At 33.9% G+C, this 12,170-nt stretch overlaps 1 pseudogene; it reads left to right on the top strand.

Annotated features, from left to right (window-relative positions):
- Nucleotides 1-7,113: 7,113 nt before the first annotated feature.
- Nucleotides 7,114-8,226, top strand: LOC147282938 (uncharacterized; annotated as a pseudogene).
- The last annotated feature ends 3,944 nt before the right edge of the window (nt 8,227-12,170 follow it).

Below are 12,170 nucleotides of genomic sequence, written 5' to 3'. Positions count from 1 at the left end.
TAGGCTGCAAATGGGTATTTAAGACTAAGAGGGGGGCAGATGGGAAAGTGGAAAGACATAAGGCTCGGCTAGTGGCAAAGGGGTTTACACAGAAGTTTGGTACTGACTACAATGAGACATTCTCACCAGTCTCTACTAAGGACTCATTTAGAATCATCATGGCCTTAGTAGCTCATTTTGATCTGGAATTACATCAAATGGATGTAAAAACTGCCTTCTTAAATGGCAATTTACAGGAAGATATCTACATGACACAACCTGAGGGTTTTGTATCTCAAGGCCATGAAAATAAAGTCTGCAAACTTCAAAAGTCCATTTATGGACTGAAGCAAGCCTCTAGACAATGGTATCTAAAATTTGATATTGTCATAACATCTTTTGGATTTGCAGAAAATAAGCTTGATGAATGTATTTATCTTAAGGTGTGTGGGAGCAGGTTTATTTTTCTGGTTTTGTATGTTGATGACATATTGTTGGCAAGTAGTGATATGAACCTACTTCTAGAAACCAAGGATTTCTTGTCAAGAAAATTCGAGATGAAGGACTTAGGTGAAGCTGGTTTTGTGCTTGGTATTGAGATTAAAAGAGATAGAGAAAAGGGCCTTTTAGGTTTGTCACAAAGGAATTACATCGATAGAGTTCTTAAGAGGTTTTCTATGGAACATTGCAAACCTGGAGAAGCACCAATGCAGAAGGGAGACCTGTTTCATAAGGGACAATGTCCTAGAACTAGTTTGGAAAAGGAACAGATGCATGACAAGCCTTATGCTTCATTGGTGGGCAGCCTGATGTATGCAATGGTGTGTACCAGACCAGACTTGGGTTATGCAGTAGGAATATTAGGAAGGTATCAAACCAATCCTGGTTTGGCACACTGGATTGCAGGAAAGAAGGTGTTAAGATACCTGCAGAAGACTAAAGATTATATGCTGATTTATAAGAGAACAAGTGAACTTGAAATCATTGGCTACTCAGATTCTGATTTTGCTAGAAGTAAAGAAGAAGGGAAATCGACTTCAGGTTACTTGTTCATGCTGGCTGGTGCAGCAGTGGCATGGAGAAGTGGAAAACAAACACTAACAACCACTTCAACCATGCAGGCTGAATTTGTGGCACTCTATGAAGCAGGGACACAGGCTGTGTGGTTGAGAAATTTCATCCTAGCAACTCAAGTAGTGGATTCTGCAGCAAAACCAATGACACTTTACTGCGATAATGAAGCTGCAGTTTTCTTTGCTAAGAATAATAGAAGGTCAACCAAGTCAAGGCACATTGACCCCAAGTACTTTTGGCTGAGAGATAAGGTTAGAGAGGAAGAGATTAATGTGGCCAATATCGACACACACAACATGTTGGCTGATTCCTTTACTAAAGCTATGCCTATAAGTACTTTTAAAGAACATGTAGTCAGAATGGGGGTCTTAGAGTCTTTTGATGCAGTAGACTAGTGGGAGTTTTGTCTCATTTTGTTTCAAATTTGTTTTTGGTTGATTCGAGTTGTGAACTCATCAGGTTGTTGAGAATTGCAGAAATGATGTATAGTGCACTTCCAGTTATTGCATCATTTATCAACTTACTGTTTTCCATCATTTTAATTCTGTCATTTCGAGAACCTTAATTATATTGAGTTTTCAGTTTCAATTTGTGTTGATAAATTTAATGAATTGACAGATAAGGAATGTGTTTTCTTTTGAATGCATAAGCTTTATTGAAGCATATAGTTAGATTCTGTTTTGAATCATTAAAGAGGACTGTTGTGCTTATAGTTTTTGAATCATCTTAAGGTCAGCACATTGTGTTATGTTCTTACAGATGACTAGTGGAATTATTCAATATGCATTGGTAGTCATGGGATGCTTGCTTTTTCTGTACTGCAAGATTTTTCTATGGTTCCATGTGTTTTGATAATTACTCGAGTCATGTTGCAGATTTGATCTAGTGTGAGCTTATGTGATCACTAAGGAAGGCTTAGACTGCTTGCATAATGTCTTGTTGTTTATCAATGGTTAGTCCAAGTGGGAGAATGTAAGTTTTCCTAATTGGACTAATCCTATATGGAGTAGGAAACAACAATACAGCATACTTGTAGTCCAAGTTAAGGGCCACAATAGATCAATATCAGTTGTCCTAGTCTAATTCTGATTCAACTTAGACAAGGACTAAGAGTCTGCCATGGTAGGGTGATCGAATCCTATATGAACATAAATTAGAAGTTCTATTCTACAGCTATGTGTATGTTGTGATCAAGTAGTTCCTTTATGGGAGGACTTTTGATTTGCAGCAGTGCATATAAATAGGACCAAGTCCCTGCTTTCACTGATACGTTTTTGCATTAAGGACTCAGCCCCATATTGAGTAAGCTATTAAGGAAATCAGTTGGAAGGAGAAGACTTGGCATACTGCAGAAGGCTTGATATCCAGGAGTAGGCTTGACATCCATGGCTGCGTGTATGTTTCTTTCTTTTCCTTACTGGTTGTTAGTCTGCAGTAATTAATAAACTTGTGTTTCATTATGTATGTGAACTTAAGTATAACAATACATCCTTGATAAAAAAAAATTAAAAAAATCTTTTTGAAATAGGATGGATCGAGCTAGGAGGTGCTTTAAAAAAATAAAGAAGCCAAGCATTGTGGTTGTACAACAGAATGAAGAGTTTACTTTTTTTTTTTTTTTTTCCTTTGTAGTTGCAGAGGAGCAGAGGACTTTCCATAGAATAGAGCCGCAAACCTCGTCTTAAGCTAAATGTCGGTGGGTATTCTGTTAAGAGTAAGGCACGCACGAGCAGTGTCGGTGGTACAGTGAGTGAGTTTTTGCCCCATTAATCACCTCCATCTCTCTCTATCAGATTCAGAACGCACACACCCACTTGCATTTTGGACTGTTTGAAAATCAAATTTATTGCTCATGCCACGCTCCTATTCTGGAGAGTGTGAAATTACATGTTTAGTCCGTGTTTGGTGGTAAGAATGCAGTGTCCTGGGATCTGGATGAGGAGGACAGATATATATATATATATATATATATATATAATATGACAGTGTGAAAGTGACGATTTCATTAAGGTTGATGTGTTAAATAACTTAAATCCAACTATTTTAAAAAATCATGTGCCAATATTTATAAATAGATAATCATGTATAATATCATGTCAATGACCATTTTTCCGTGTAATTGTGGTTTGTGACCTCAGCCTCCAAAATTTATATACACCTCATATAATTGTTTTAGGTTTAAATACTGAAAAAAATAAAATAAATAAACTTTGTTTATGTTTGGGTTGACATTTTATTTGTTGTTGGTTATGTTATAATTTTAATTCTTAGTTATTATAATGATTACAGTTTGTAGTTGACTAATAGTTTCAAGTTGAGTATATGAATGAACTCTAGCATCAAGCGGTCCAACCATGCAAATACTAAAAAGTGAACCAATTCCAATTTTAAATGGCACTATATTATATCCCCCTATTTAATTAAAAGCTAAAGTACCCATAGGTATTTCAAGTATATACCTCATTTCAAGTTAGTACCTTAAATTTCAAAAGTTACTTGTCAGTATCTCAACTCTCATTTCGTGACAATTATATACCTCCGTCAACTTTTTCATTTGTCAGGTTGGTTAACCACCTACGTGGCACACTGACATGACTTTAAAAAACGTTACATAGACAAAAAAAAAATGAAATAAACTTTTGAAAAATGAAATAATAATTATAAAAAAACAAAAAAATTGAAATACCAAATAATTAAATAAAAAAAAAACAAAAACAAAAAACTCAATCTTAAGATCAAACAAGTTAATCAATTGTCCACTCATATTATAGCACGTGGATTGATTACACTATGAGGCAGTATATCGATTATACATGATAATTTCTTTCATTAGTGTTGAGATTGAAAAACTCTTAACACATGATTTTTTATTAGTTTAATTACTTTCCCAATATTACAAAATATAGGGATGAAAATCTTAAATTTCATTTTCCAAGAAATCAATTTCGCAAACCAAACATGCCTTTAATACTATATTATTATGGTACAATAAGTCTAACAATTCATAAAAATATTTTCTACTAAAATAATGAAATTTGAAATTTTAAGCATTTCCAATGCATGTTCTATTGGAAATGAAAAAGTTCTTTTTATGTAAAGGTGATTAAAACCTGCAACCTTAGTGTGATGATATAGAACGAAGATCACTTTGTATGTTACCAAAAAAGCTCGGTCAGCTAGCTAAACCAATAGTAGGTATTTTCAAGGGTTTAGATATCACTCCAGCACCTGATACATATTAACATTTTTGTACTAATTAATTAGTTATAGTAGGTATGGACTAGAAGTACATACAATACCTAAAATCACCAACCCACCTTATAGGAAAATTTATGGTTGGTCATCTATATAAAAAAAAACTATGACATTGTGCCTTTCCATCACCAACCACTGATTGCTCCCTTTTACTACTTAATCATACAATACCCACAGAAACTTCCAGCCTCCAAACTCGACCCCATCAAAAGTTTCCTTCTCTCTTTCTGTCACTGTTTTTTTTTTTCTTTGTATGAATGATATTAGTATTGGAGAAAAGTGGCTAAATAACAGCATTGGCACAATTTGACATCGGAAAAATGTTTTTGGACTAGGCCTGTGCTTTGATGGTGGAATCTGCTTCTCTTTCAGGATTTTGGTTTGGCTAAGGTTCATGCAAATGTTCTTGAGAATTTTGTGTTTTGATCTTTTTTGATCTTTGTACTTTTTCTGTTTTGTGTTTGTTGGGCTTGGGCCTTTATGATTGTAATATTTTACCTTTTGGGCTTCTTTAATGAAATATTACTTTCTCACAAAAAAAAAAAAAAAAAAAATCACACACACAGTACACACTAATACAGTAATACGGATTGCCTTCATGGTAAAATCTTAAACTTGTTTGACAACTTTAGTTTCTAATTTGAAAAGAATATATGTATGTGTGGTGTGTGTAAATTTGCAAAGTGTGTGGTAGAACTCATCCACAGTTTATTTCATTTTACTTTGAGAAATTTCTATTGTTTTATGATACATTTTTCCATATATTTTTGAAGTTCATGATTTTTCTTTATATGTTGAAACATAGTACTGTATAGACAATCAAACTATGAAATCTACAAAAATGCATCTAGCTAGACGTGTACAATAGCATTGCATTATTTTGTAACAAGTAACACAAGTTAGTATTATGCATTACTTTTTTTTTTGACTTTTGGTCACTTTTCAGACTAAAATACCTCTAAAGTCGATTGATTGGTCGAGTGAATCAACCAAAGAGTCGACTTCAACCAAAATATGTAAATGATAGGTCGACAAGAAGCATGTGCTAGAACACTTTATTGTGTTGCAGCACCACAGGTGTAAATCCAAATATGCTCAATCGATTGTGAATATCAACTTTAACAAGAAGAACAAGATGTACAGTGATGAGATGCAGAAAAGTTATGAAAATTAAGGTTAATGTTTCTTGCAAAAGTTGAAAAAACAAAATCTCAAATTACATCATCTTTTGATTTTGATGAAGTTGAAAACATTGAAAATCTGAGTTATTTTCATGAGGTAGTTTCGTTGAAGCCCAAAAAAAGGGGATACAAAGCAGATGGTAAAAGGCTCAAGCAAATCTCATCTAATGTTTAAAGTACAAAGGAATAAATTAAGCATAGCCCATCTCAAGCCCAAAAATAGCTCATCCTACGTGCCACACCACCCAAACAAGATAAACAAATAAAGATGTATAAGTAGGATTTTAAAGGAGCAGATCTGATGCAAACAAAATAAACAAATAAAGATGTAGAAGTAGGATTTTCAAGGAGTAGATCTGATGCAGTGTATGTCAGAAAATTGACAAGTGGATCTGCATATTCCTACATCTATCATACAAACACTCCAGAGGAACAATATTCTCAAAAAAATCCAAAGTACCCACATTATGTATTTATGTGCATGGATGCGAATAGCCACAATGACAACAGAGGAACATGAATACAAAAGATCTGAAGTATTAAATAAAACCATTGTTTAAGTCTGTGCAACATACCAAATCAATAAGCTCAGCCAGATAAAAAGCATAACAAAAAAAAAAAAAAAACATATAAAATGCACACACAAGCAAATGAACAAACACAACTGCACGCATGCCCAGTAAAGGCCTACATTATTTATACTTTGCATCACCTTCTTTAAAACAAGAAAGAATTACACAGTAAACCAAAACTACAAGAAATTAAAGCAATGTTCACCATCATTAGTTGCACAGAAAGGGGTGGTTATTGAGAAATAGGGACTAAAGTGCCTCGATTTTAACAAAAGTAGGTGGTAATTGAACAATAGGGGCTAAAGTTCCTTATTGCCACCCCTTCCTGTGCAACCAAATGATAGTGAGTTTTGCTCACATTTCTTGTAGTGCAAACCATTATCAGCTTAATAGAAATTGGAGAAACAAATAACTTTCATGTATCATGTGTGAATAATCTCAGAAAATAATAACAGCCCCTCAACTGTGTTGACATGGAAAAAAACAGAAAAAGTGATTAAAAAATGAAATGATCGAGTACGTGAGATGAGATGGAAATGAGAATGAGTATGTGACGTGAGATGGAATTAATGAACATGAGCATATGGAAATGGAAATGTGTACTCTCACATTGAAAAACTTATAAAATTCTGAAGAGTTTATAAGAGTATAATTTAGATTTATGGGTTGGGGTCTAAGGATTACTCACGTTTGTGCAATACATGGGAGATGGCCTTAGATGAAGTCCACACTAAATAAATAATTAATTAATTTTTACGTATATAGAATGAAAAGATAAAAAAGACGTGTTTATGAGAAATAAAACTTTCATGGAGCGAATGTATACATTTATTATTTTCATCTATCTCTCTCATCACATAATATAGAGATACAAAAATGTATACATTTTTAATAAAAAGAAATCTTTTAATTTTTGAAGTAGGATTAGAATTTGGAGGAGGTTCTTTAAAAAATAAAGCAAAACATTGTGGTTGTACAACAGAAGCAAGAGTTTACTTGAGTTTTTTACTTTGTAGTTGCAGAGGATTTCACATAGAATAGACAGAAATTGAATGGCTAAAAATGGAGATGGTGGTGATGATGATGTGAAGCAAAGCATTGTTGCTGAGGTAGAAGCTGTTTCCGATCGAGGACATTGGGGACAAGTCGTCCAGAGGTTTCAAATGCAGGTTGATGACTCATTTGCGTGACAAGGGGTTTTGATGCTGGTGAGTGAATTCAAATTTGCCTTCTTTTAATTGCTTGTAATTTAGAATATTCTGGTTAGTTCAATTAGAATCCAAGATTGAACAACTATAGTTCCATCTTCTTGACTACAAAAAGGTCACAAATTTGAAAGGTATAAACTAGTTGATCAGGAGGGTTATACCCAAAAAAGCAAAACTAGTTCACTTACTTATCAAAAGGGGTATTCAATTTGTGAAAGTTGTTTGTATGTTAGAAAAATCCCAACTTCCCAATTGGGTTTCAATATCATATTGCCTATAATTCAGTCCCTGAGTAATGGTACTTTTTTGAATGACTGTTTCAACATAAATTTAGGCACCATTACTAGTAGTCCTTGAATAACAGCTGCAAAAGAATTGAGAATTGTTGAGATTTGTTACTAATATTATGCATCCAAATTAATGTCCAGGCCTGTGCAAATCAAAGTGGGTGAAATCCAGTCGTTTTCCAACAGGGGACTATGAAGTCATTGATGTCAATGTCAAAGGGACTCGTTTTTACATTGTCGAACCATTCTTTGTTGGTCAATTTGAAATCGCTCGTCCCACGAATCGATACGCAACATTACTCAACTGTCAACATCTTCCCAACGATATTTGTTGGAGAAGTCGAGGAGTTGAAGAAGATTGTGAGGCTGATGTGCACAGCCATCAAGAAGTCCATGAAGAGCATGGACATGCCAATGCCTCCATGGAGAAGAAATGGATACATGCAGGCCAAGTGGTTTGGTTCCTACAAGCACACAACCAATGTAGTTCTAGCCAACAAGGCCTTGGAATTCAATAGTTTTGGTGTGAAGACATCACTTGGGTTTGAGGCTTTGCCTACAAAGTAGTTACTATTGTAGAGATGATTTTGCTGCCAAGAATGGTTTGAGAATTGGGCATTTGACTGCTGCTTTTCAGGGCAAAGGCATAGGCATAGGCATAGGCATATAGACATCATGCACTTGTTGTGTAATTGCTCTTCCTCTTGTAGAAATTAAAAGCAATATCATAACATTCATCGACTGGACCATCCAATATGCGAGTATGCGAGTGAAGTCCATATAATCGATGGCTTGGAATGTTTGCATGACCTTCATAAGTCAAAACATAGATACTGTCAGAAGAATAGTTATACTAGTTACTTGAAAAACTTATATGTAATGGATCTATACAACTTTTCTTTCACATATTATTCATAACTTTTCTTTCACAATAAATAGTCATATGACTAACATGTGAGGAGTTGTGAGAGAGTGAGTGTATAAACTCGTTATATTTTAGCATAAACCTCTCTTCTTTATGCGTACCTTGTTATAATTATACATTATAATTTGAGTGATATGCTACACTAATATTTATACACGTATTATAATTTGAGTAGATTTATAATACTACATCAATACTACATAATATGATCACCTGTTACCGTGACAATAATTTTTTGGCCAGTAGTGTTTTTTTTAACTAACTAATATGGAGAAAACATGAAGATATATAATGAAAAAGATGATATGGCAAAAAAAAATAAAAAATAAACAAGATGATGAGTTTAAAATAATATCCAGCAAACCCAACAAATGCAACAGCAAACCCAGCAGATGCAACAGCAAACCCAGCAAAATCCAATGAAAAAAAAAAAAAAAACTCACGTCACCCAAAAAAACCACAAAAAAAAAAACCTCTCGCCCCCTTTCGTCGCCTACCAAAACCCACAAAAAAGCCAAGAAAATGGTTGATTATGTGATAGATCATACCCATCAAAACCCAACAATGGAGAAGAAGAAGATGCAAGATTTTAAGAACCGGTCGAATTTGTGGTCATCATTCGGTGGAATTTCTGGTCGCTACATGGTCGATTTTTTGTCGACATATGTGTTGACCATGTGGCAACCACAAATTCGACCATCTTTTCTCCTCTTCTTGCTATAGCGCATTTCTTCTCTCTGGATATAGCGCATTCTACCAGATGATGGCTTTTAGGAGAGAAGGAGAGAGAGATATAGAGAGAAGATGATGGCTTGCTGGTCGGTGCCCATCACCATCCTCCACCTCCTCCACCGACCTCTCATCTCAGTCTCTCTCTCCCTTTCTCCCCTTCTCTTCCAACCCATTTAGAGAAAACATCCAGATCTAGGTTTTCAAATTTTTTTTATTTTTTTGTTTTTTCAGATTTGGCTTGGGAGCAAGGAGTAAAATTTTGGATTTCGCATAAATTTCGATGGAAATTTCGACGGACATTTCGATGAATTTTAAATTTCGACAAAAATTAGACAGAAACAACAGAAATTGCTATCAAAATACGGAATTTTGAATGAAACTTTACCATATGTTATTTAACATATTATCTACTACATTTGTAAAAAATATTGAAGAAACCAAATTATATAGTAGGTTTCATGTGATATAAGATTAATATCATGCGCGTTAGAGGCAAATACTGTTAAAAAAACGGTTCACTAATTAATAATTACATAAATTTGATTGAATAAACACCTTAGAGTTTGTGTACTTTATTTTCTAGTTTTTCATAAATGAAAAGAACTTTTCAGAGCTTTGGATTGTTGTTGTTTGTGCTTGTTTGAAGTTGTTCCATTATTACTTTCCTTGAGAATTTCGAGGACGAAATTCTTTTAAGAGGGGTAGATTGTGAGACCCTGTATTTTTTCAAGTATTTTAAATATGTTAGAAATTCATTTGAGAAATAAAATATTTTGGGTTAATTTTATAATTTTTGTTTTAAATTAGTTTGATCAACCCATTCTTTGACTTTTTGAACTATTGGGCTTTTGACTTCGATTTGTGGCTTGTTGAAAAGGTCTTGAACACACGAATATGTGGGCGCAAACTGTGCATTGATCGGAGCTAAGGTTTAAGAGATACGAGCATTTGAAGCGAGAGACATTTTTGTAAATCTGTAAATGTGAGTTTTAAAAACCCAAAATCAGATTTTTTATCTTCATTTCTCTCTCCTCATTGGCTCATTCACGCAACCTCCCTAACAGGCTGACACACTCTCATTCTCTCTCCTCCCTCTTTTTTATTTTTTTATCTTCTTCTCCTTTCTATCATTTCTCTCCATCAGTCCATCCCTAGTGCCTCTCTCTCTCTCTCTCTCTCTCTCTCTCTCTCTCTCTCTCTCTCTCTCTTTGTGGCATCTCCATCCCCAGACCAGCTCACCGGCGCCGACCACCAACTCACCCTCATATCTTTCTCCCTCTCGCCCCCTACCGCCGCCCCTTGCTGCTGAAACCCACCGAAAACCCAGCCCCTCCTTTCTTTCTCCTCCACGGCCTCAGCTCCTCCCAAACCTAGCCTCCCCAAAACCCAGTCCCTCTCTTTGTCCCTCGATCTCCCAAAACCCATAAATCCTACCCAGTTGAAAACTTGGTCAAATTTTCAAGAATTTTGGCGAAAATATGAAAATTTCGACGAAATTATCGAAATCTTGTTGGTTTAGTGTTAAAATTTCCATACCCCAAAAAAATGAAAAATTTCAATGAAATTTTTAAAATTTAACTCCTTGGTTGGGAGAGAAGGGGGAGACAGATAAAGAGAGGAGATGATGGGTCGTTGGCCAGTGAGGGAGGTCGCTTTCCATGGTTGCTGCAGGAAGAAGCTAGGTGCAGCAACTTGTCAAATTTTTGGTCGACACATGGTGGACCGTGACGACATTTTCATATATAAAGGGATATTTTGGTCTTTAAAAATATAAAAAGGTCATTATTGTTAGTTTTGGGGCTAGGGGGTCAAAAAAATTTAAGGGATATTTAAAAGGCTCAAGTACATTTATATCCACTAACTATAGAGTTCATTTCAAGTTCGTCCACGAAATATAAAATATTTTAAATTTCTCCATTAACTATAGGGTTCACTTCAAGTTGGTCCACGAACTCTAAAACATTTCAAATTTCTCCATTAACTATAAGATTCATTTCAAGTTGGTCCATGAACTAACAAAAAATATACAGAATGGTAGATAAAACCGAGTTGACAAAAAAACCGAACCGAACCGGATTATTTATATATATTTTTTATTTTTTATTTATTAAATAAAGGTTAAATATTTTGAATAAAAAAGGTATAAGGTGTTTTTGGAACATGCTGAATTCGAACCCATGACCACTTGAGGAGAGTGAAAGTGTGAATGCCCACTACAACATTTAGTCACTTATAATATTTAAGTATATGCAATATATTTATAGGCATACTGATACTTGAAATATAATAATTTATAAAATTATAATTGGTATTCTACACCATAACTTTATACACTAAACCATAAAACTTGAAACCTTATACCTTAAAAATTAACCCTATACTCTAATAATTTTAGTATATAAATTATAAGTTATAGTTTTGGAATTTTAGTAATATGTTTACAATATAGAAACTATAAATGATATAAAATATAAACTAGTAAAATTTTTTGACTTTTTTCAATGATAATATTTAAACAGAGACCTAAAATAATATCTTAAAAAAATGGAATGATATATAAAATATATTTAATTTTATAAATTATTATATCTCAAGTATCAGTATGCCTATAAATATATTGCATGTATTTGAATTTTATAAGTGGTTAAGTGGTGTAGTAGTAATTCATACTTTGACTCTCCTCACAAGGTCATGGGTTCGAACTCAAACATATATGTGCAAAAAACACCTTACATATTTTTTATTCAATATATATAACTTTTATATAATATAAAATATATAAATATATATAAATAATCTGATTTGGTTCAGTTTTTCTGTTAACCCAATTTTGTCTACCATTTTGTATGTTTTTTGTTAGTTTGTAGACTAACTTGAAATGAACCCTATAGTTAATGAGAAAATTTGAAATGCTTTATAATTCGTAGATCAACTTGAAATGAACCCAATAGTTAATG

This window comes from Dryas octopetala, chromosome 6 (genome assembly GCF_963921425.1).
Source record: "Dryas octopetala chromosome 6, drDryOcto1.1, whole genome shotgun sequence".
Taxonomy (NCBI): domain Eukaryota; kingdom Viridiplantae; phylum Streptophyta; class Magnoliopsida; order Rosales; family Rosaceae; genus Dryas; species Dryas octopetala.
The sequence above is the reverse complement of the archived record's forward strand: the minus strand, read 5'-3'. Positions and strand labels throughout refer to the sequence as shown.